Consider the following 6,989-nt stretch of genomic DNA (forward strand, 5'->3'; position numbering starts at 1 on the left):
ATTAATATAATTTTTTTATTAGGTGCTGCATAAGCATAGCTGAGCATGGAGATCATTTGCGGTCCATAAAAATAATTAATTATATAAAATAAAATAAAATTTGCTCCACAATAAATAAAAAAAATTAAGTTATGCATTGATTAAAATAAAAGTTATTAAGTTATTATTATAAAAATAACGAAACATAAACAAACGAAATCAATGGAAAAAATTACTCCACAGCAAATATAACAAATAGAACAACAATAGCATGAGTCGATGATTCAAACCCACGCAATGACCTCATTTCTCTCTCCTTATTAATGAACTTTGTCCCGAAATTACATATGTATACCACTCTAAGATACCCATTTCTCTAATAAGAGTTTATACTCCTAATAAATATCATGGCTCAATTGTACGCCAAACAAGGAATTGCAGTTTTCACTAATAAATCTTTGAATCATAAGCAAATTCCTAAAATTGGGATTTAAATTCACGCTAATTGTTATGTACCGCGTCTTCACATTTTTGCTTATAAAGAAACTCCCAATAAGTACTTAAATACTTTTATTATACCAATCATTATTATAGGAGAATTTAAGATGTTTTGCTTATAGGGAACTTCCAATATTTTATTTACTTTTACTACACCAATCATTATTATGAGAGGATTTATTGCATGGAGTCCACTGTGTACATATAGTACCTTTACACATCCCGACAAAAGTATTTGTTACCCAAATTTCTGTTAGTGTTATTGTTTTGGTTAGCAGTTTGTTACCTTTAACATATAAACATATTAAACACGCTAACAGCTATAAAAGCATGTCTGTTACCTCGAATTTCATCGATATGTTCTTTTATTTGTTACCCATTTATTACTTCTAACAAATCCATATGTTAGCATATTGGTTACCTTTTTGTTACCATAACCAATTTCAATTCTTTTAAATAAAATCCTATATTTTTTCCATTATTTCGATATATTTAATAATAGGAACGTATTTACCCAAACTAAATATTAACACTGCAAAAAGTTTTAATATAGATATTAACACTTAAAATTTATACGTAAACAAGTAAAGTACATCTAACAATATAATCTTATAAACAATTACTTATACTACAATTATAAATCTATATGCTTAAAAAATATGGTTTGGTCCCTTTATCACGATAATGCCCCATGTGATACTTGTACTACTCCGTTAGTTTTACGCGGGTTTTTTGCCAAAATTTCGACTAAATGTGATTTAAACGCCTGTTACATATGTGTATCACGTTTTTCTGTAAAATGCACACATTTTAAGCCATTTACAGCATAGGAATTTAAATAAAAATAATAATATATTATTATAATGATGATATATGGCCTCAATTAAATATAACATCTAGAAGAATTATACAATATAATTTACTTACTTGTATTTATTAAGCTGTCAACCTCACATAACAAAGCCAAATGACGATAGTTTCAAATACAAGCCGTAAAACTGCAGCACAGCATTAATTTCCTTCTCAATCGATTAACGCTTAACCTCTGCTCCCAACACTTGGATGTTTTTCAATTCAAAACGCAGCAACCACGGCGAAATGTCTGTTGGATTGAAATCGGGCATCTCATAGTAGACATTTACGAATTCTTTATCCTCCGAGATGACAGTCCTCTGCGTACAAATAGCAGTGTTGGCCGTTCCCTTCCGCAAGGCATGGAGATCCAAACGACACAGCATATTCCTAGCCTTCTCTCACACCAGTGTTGGAAAGTGTTGAGTGCCCTTTAAAAAACATTTAACAAATACACAATGTAAATGAATAAGCAGTTCAGCTAAGTATTGCGCAGCCATGCGTACCTGTGTAGCTGGTTCAGCCAACCTCTGCGCAACCATAGCGCCCGCTTGTTGGAACCAGATGTTGTCAAGATCAATTTCCTCCAATTGCGGCCATAAAAAGTTATTTATCGTCAATCTATACTGCTCTCCATTGACAGTAACGGAGCAACAATTTAGGTATATGTAATAGTTGTTAATAAATAATTTGTGATTATTTTGATAATAAAATTAAATAATTTGTAAACGTTGTTCTTGCGCGAATAAAAAAAAATTACTGATCGTAACATATTAAAAATCTCCGAAACGACACTTAAGCATCTTACCATCCCTACAGTCACCCGGATTTCAACTCGTCTCTTCATCCTGATCATTTATATATACATAACCCTATCCCCTAACTCGATTAGTTTTAGGTGATACAAACAACCGTTAGGTGAACAAAACTATTATACTCTGTAGCAACAAGTGGAAGTGTTTTCCTTACAATTATGTGCATCTCTTTCTTAGGCATATAAAAAAATAAATATGTATGATGAATGTTGCTACTCTTGCAACATAATTTTCGACTTAAAAACAAAGAGTTAGTGTTGAATATGTAGTGGTGTAAGAGGTTAAATTTTACAAGTGTTGTAGTGAATTGGTTACCTATGGCTTGTATGGATATATATGGAGTAAAATCAGCCGGACGTTTCAAAATCGTGAATATCAGCCGATTTTTTTCAATTTAGGCACAAAGATACACTGTTATTAGAAAAACACGCTTTCTCAATTTCATTAAAATTACTCGCACATTGGCCGATACATGTGGTATAAAGTCAACCGGAAGTTCGAAAATCTTTATATCAGGTATATGGGGGCCAAGAGAAGTGTTTAAATGAGATAAGCAACCCCTACATATACACACCACTCTACTCGGGTAAAACTAGCACACCCTAATGAAACACACCACACTGCACTCAACATCAAGAACGCTACACATGATAACACCACCACACTCAATCACTGAGTACAACATGCACGAAGCCAACTAACAACAAGTAAGGAAGCGCTAAGTTCGGATGAAACCGAACATTTTATACTCTCGCAAAGTCAAATGGTATACTCGTTTTATATTTCTTTGTGGATCTTGCCGCCTTGTTCTATGTTGACCAATATTTTCGGTAAAATGTCAGCTACATGCTGGGGTCCACATATTCAGTACCTAGGGGCTTGAACAGTTTTGATTCGATTAAGACAATTTTAGGTCACAAAGTGGTATACTTTAAACGTATTATTCACGCAAAGTTTTACACCGATATAATCGGCTTGGTTGTAATCCGACTGCGCTTTTCGCAGTTTTTAACAACACTGTTATATGGGAAGTGGGCGGGGTTGTCACCCGATTTCACCTATTTTCACACCGTCGATAGAAATGCTAAAAACGTTTGTTCTCAATGAATTTTTATTATGGCTTCAGTGGTATGGGAGATATGCACATTAAACCTGTTTGGGGGCGGGACCACGCCCACTTTACAAAAAAAAAACTGCAGATGCCCCTCCCTAATGTAATCCTGTATACCAATTACGAGTCTTGTATCTTGTTGTGGAGCTTAGTTACGGAAATTTATTTGTTTTTGATTAATGGTGTTTTGTGGGCGTGGCAGTGGTCCGATTATGCCCATCTGCAACACCAAATAAAGATATCTCAATTTTTACTCAAGTTACTGCTTGCACAGACGGACAGATGGACGGACGGACAGACAGTCACCCGGATTTCAACTCGTCTCTTCATCCTGATCATTTATATATACATAACCCTATATCTAACTCGATTAGTTTTAAGTGATACAATCAACCGTTAGGTGAACAAAACTATTATACTCTGTAGCAACAGGTTGCGAGAGTATAAAAAGTAAGGAAGGGCTAAGCTCGGATGCAACCGAACATTTTATACTCTCGCATAGTCAAATGGTATACTCGTTTGAGATTTCTTTATATATTTTAATAATTAGAGCAATCGTTCTTGTGTTTTGTTGTATACGCTTAGTATTTATTTTATATAGAATGAATTACAAATGTATTGAGGAGTAAGAGAATAAATCGTTTCTTGATAATGAAATACATTTCTTATTTATTTTATCGATGTTATTATAGATGTTTAGCTTAAAAATAATAAATATTAACACCTTTAAAAATTATATTATTATATTAATTTGTATATAATATTTACAATATTAAACATAAATTTTTATATAGATTCTTATACGTATATCCAAATTATATTTCTTTTCTCCTTATACTATTTAATATCTATCAAATATTTATACAATAATGTCTTATATAATAACAAATAATACATATAATTTTAATTTTCTTAATTAGATTGTTTACATATTTTTCTTAACATTGTCTTAAAAACTGCTGTCAAAATTGCTATACCATTTCTTAATATACAAGGTGCGTTCCAAAGTAAACAGTAAAAAAGTAACAAAGTAAACTCTAGTGGCGCCATCTATATGTCGACTAGTGCGCTAGAATCTGCTATCCTTTATCGACTTCCAGTAAAAATTTTATGACATTTCATCTATTGGAAGTGAAGTTATTGAGTTTTAAGAGTCAGTATGTTTTTGTCATCGGTACGAAAATGGGCTTCGAACAAAGAGCTAACATTAAATTTTGTTTTAAAATTGGTAAAACTTTTACCGAAACGTTTCAATTGATGAAAGCAGTTTATGGCGATGATTGCCTATCCCGTAGCAGAGTGCACGAGTAGTTTCAACGTTTTCAAAGTGGTCGTGAGGACATAAATGACGACGAGCCGAAACCTAAAAAATCGCGCCTGGAGAAGTCAAAAGTGAAGACAATGCTGATTTGTTTTTATAATTCCAAGGGTATTGTCCACAAAGAATTTGTTCCACCCGGCCAAAACGTTAATGCGGTATTCTACCTTGGAGTTTTGAAGCGTTTGGGGCGCCGTATTTGACGTGTTCGGCCCGAATATCGCGAAGATGGAAGTTGGCGTTTGTTGCACAATAATGCACCGTCTCATCGATCGACGCTTGTGGCCGAATATTTGTCCATTGCGTTATGTAGACGTGGAGGCCATTCAAAAGGCTTGCACCGGCATACTGGCGGCCATACCGGGCAGCGAGCTAAAACACTCGTTCGACATGCTTTTGCACCGTGCAAAAAGCTATATTAAAGCAGAAGGAGACTATTTTGAATAAAATTAATTGACTTTGCCGATAAAACCATTTGTTCTGTACTTTTTTTTTTAAGTCCTGTTTACTTTGGAACGTACCTTGTATATTTGAAAAAAAAAAATGAAGAACTATTGCAATAAGTCTGAAAACTTGAGTTAGAAATAGAGACACAAATACTGTCATTATAGTTGTGTACTGTCTCAAAAGTAATTGCATAAACATGGGAGGGATCCATGTTTGAAAATGCCCAATCAATTTCTGTACCGGCAGGTGTAGTTGAATATTCTACACCAAGCAGGGAACTAAAGTTTTATTCTTGGAGCAGATTTCCTATTGAATTCCCTGTAGACATTAAACAAATGTTGAAATCTCCAACAATTAGCACATTTTGATTGCATAACTGAAGTTCTACAATTAAATGTCTGACAGATAAAGCTGAATTTCTGTATAGAACCAGAATATTAATATTGAAACATTTAAATGCCTTCTAAAACTTTGCGGCCTGAATACATTTTCTTTACAACCGTTGGTTCTATAGAGCAAGCAATACTATGCTTTGTTTCCGTGCTATCTATCCTCAGCTCGTTAATTGGAGTAAATCCTGGTATATCAAAATTTTCGCATGGATAACTCCAAGTTTCTACAAAACATAAAATATCTGAAGATAACATCAAACAGTCGCTTTTTATATCATTAATGTGAACATGAAGACTCTGAACATTATGAAATAAAATTTGATGTCCTGATATTCGGGAATTCATAAAACTGAAACTTGTTGTCAGAGCTTTATTTGTGTTCATTTCCCTCAGTTCCCTAAATACAGGATCCGATTCAGAAATTTTGATAGGAGGAATAAAGTTTCCTATGATGAATAGACCTTCTCCAGTAGTAGCTCGACTGCAAGTGACATATATTGAAGCTCTAGGCATTCTAGGTCGAGTCATACTCTTTTACATACAACTTTATTATATGTGGCACCCTGACTTTTATGAATGAGTTTTCCCTCAGCCGGAACAACTGGAAACTGATTTCTTTCAATTGAAATTTGTTCATATGTTTTATATTGAAAAGATTTTAGAACTTCTTCAATTGGTGTCCAAAACTTTTCTAGAGGATGAGGCTTTTTTGATCGTGCTATCAAAATTTTAATCCACAGAATTGTTGGAAAAGAGCAATGGAAATCAATTTGCATAAGTCGTCCAGCTGCCCCATTAACCAAGCCATCACACGTGTTTATGTTCACTGTAATCATATATTTGGCAGAGGTTTTTAATGTCAATTCATAGGGCAGTCCTTGCGTCTCAGAAGTTTTGAAAAGTTTAACTCCTTCCAAAATATTCTCATTTTCACTTATACCAATTCCTTTAACTGAGTATTTTGCAGTTGAAAGGATAGCTTCAGTTGGGATTCGACTGAGCTTCAGGGCATTGAAATTATTTGTCTCTTCATTGGACCAAAATATATGTATGGCATCATCGGGAACTTCTTCGAAATTAACTACCCGAGTTTCAATGAGTGATATATCCTCATTTGTCATAGTACCAGATGCCATATGGTTTAATGCAATTGCACAGGCCTGATCGTTGTCTCATTATTTCTGTTAATTCAAAGTATTTGAATAACTCCCACAAAGGGGAATCAACTAAAGTGCTGTATGCATCGTTGGGATTAGGAGAGAATATCCACCTATCTCCAACAGGTGAGAGTTGCTTCAAATCACCAAACACTATGATCGGTATACCACCGAAGGGGCTGTCTGTTTTGAAAATTTGTTTTAATCTCGCATTAACAGAGCTAAACATACGAGCACCTACCATCGATATTTCATCAATTATGATTAATTTTAAATCGATAAGTCTGGAATACAATGAATTAACTGTGTCATTGCTAAGTGATCTCAACTCTCTATTCAACTGATTAACAGGTAAAGAGAATATTGAATGAAGGGTCATTCCACCTATTTGGAATGCTGCTTTACCCGTAGGTGCGCAAA

General features: G+C 34.1%; 1 long non-coding RNA gene across 1 annotated transcript; it reads right to left on the reverse strand.

The window, feature by feature from the left end:
• Positions 1 to 1,017: 1,017 nt before the first annotated feature.
• On the reverse strand, positions 1,018 to 3,630 carry LOC118683880 (uncharacterized). The gene is made up of 3 exons (XR_004979704.2): positions 1,836 to 3,630; positions 1,405 to 1,760; positions 1,018 to 1,269 (listed from the first exon to the last, which is right to left on the reverse strand). It is a non-coding gene; the product is annotated as an uncharacterized lncRNA (long non-coding RNA).
• Positions 3,631 to 6,989: the final 3,359 nt, after the last annotated feature.

This window comes from Bactrocera oleae, chromosome 3 (genome assembly GCF_042242935.1).
Source record: "Bactrocera oleae isolate idBacOlea1 chromosome 3, idBacOlea1, whole genome shotgun sequence".
Taxonomy (NCBI): domain Eukaryota; kingdom Metazoa; phylum Arthropoda; class Insecta; order Diptera; family Tephritidae; genus Bactrocera; species Bactrocera oleae.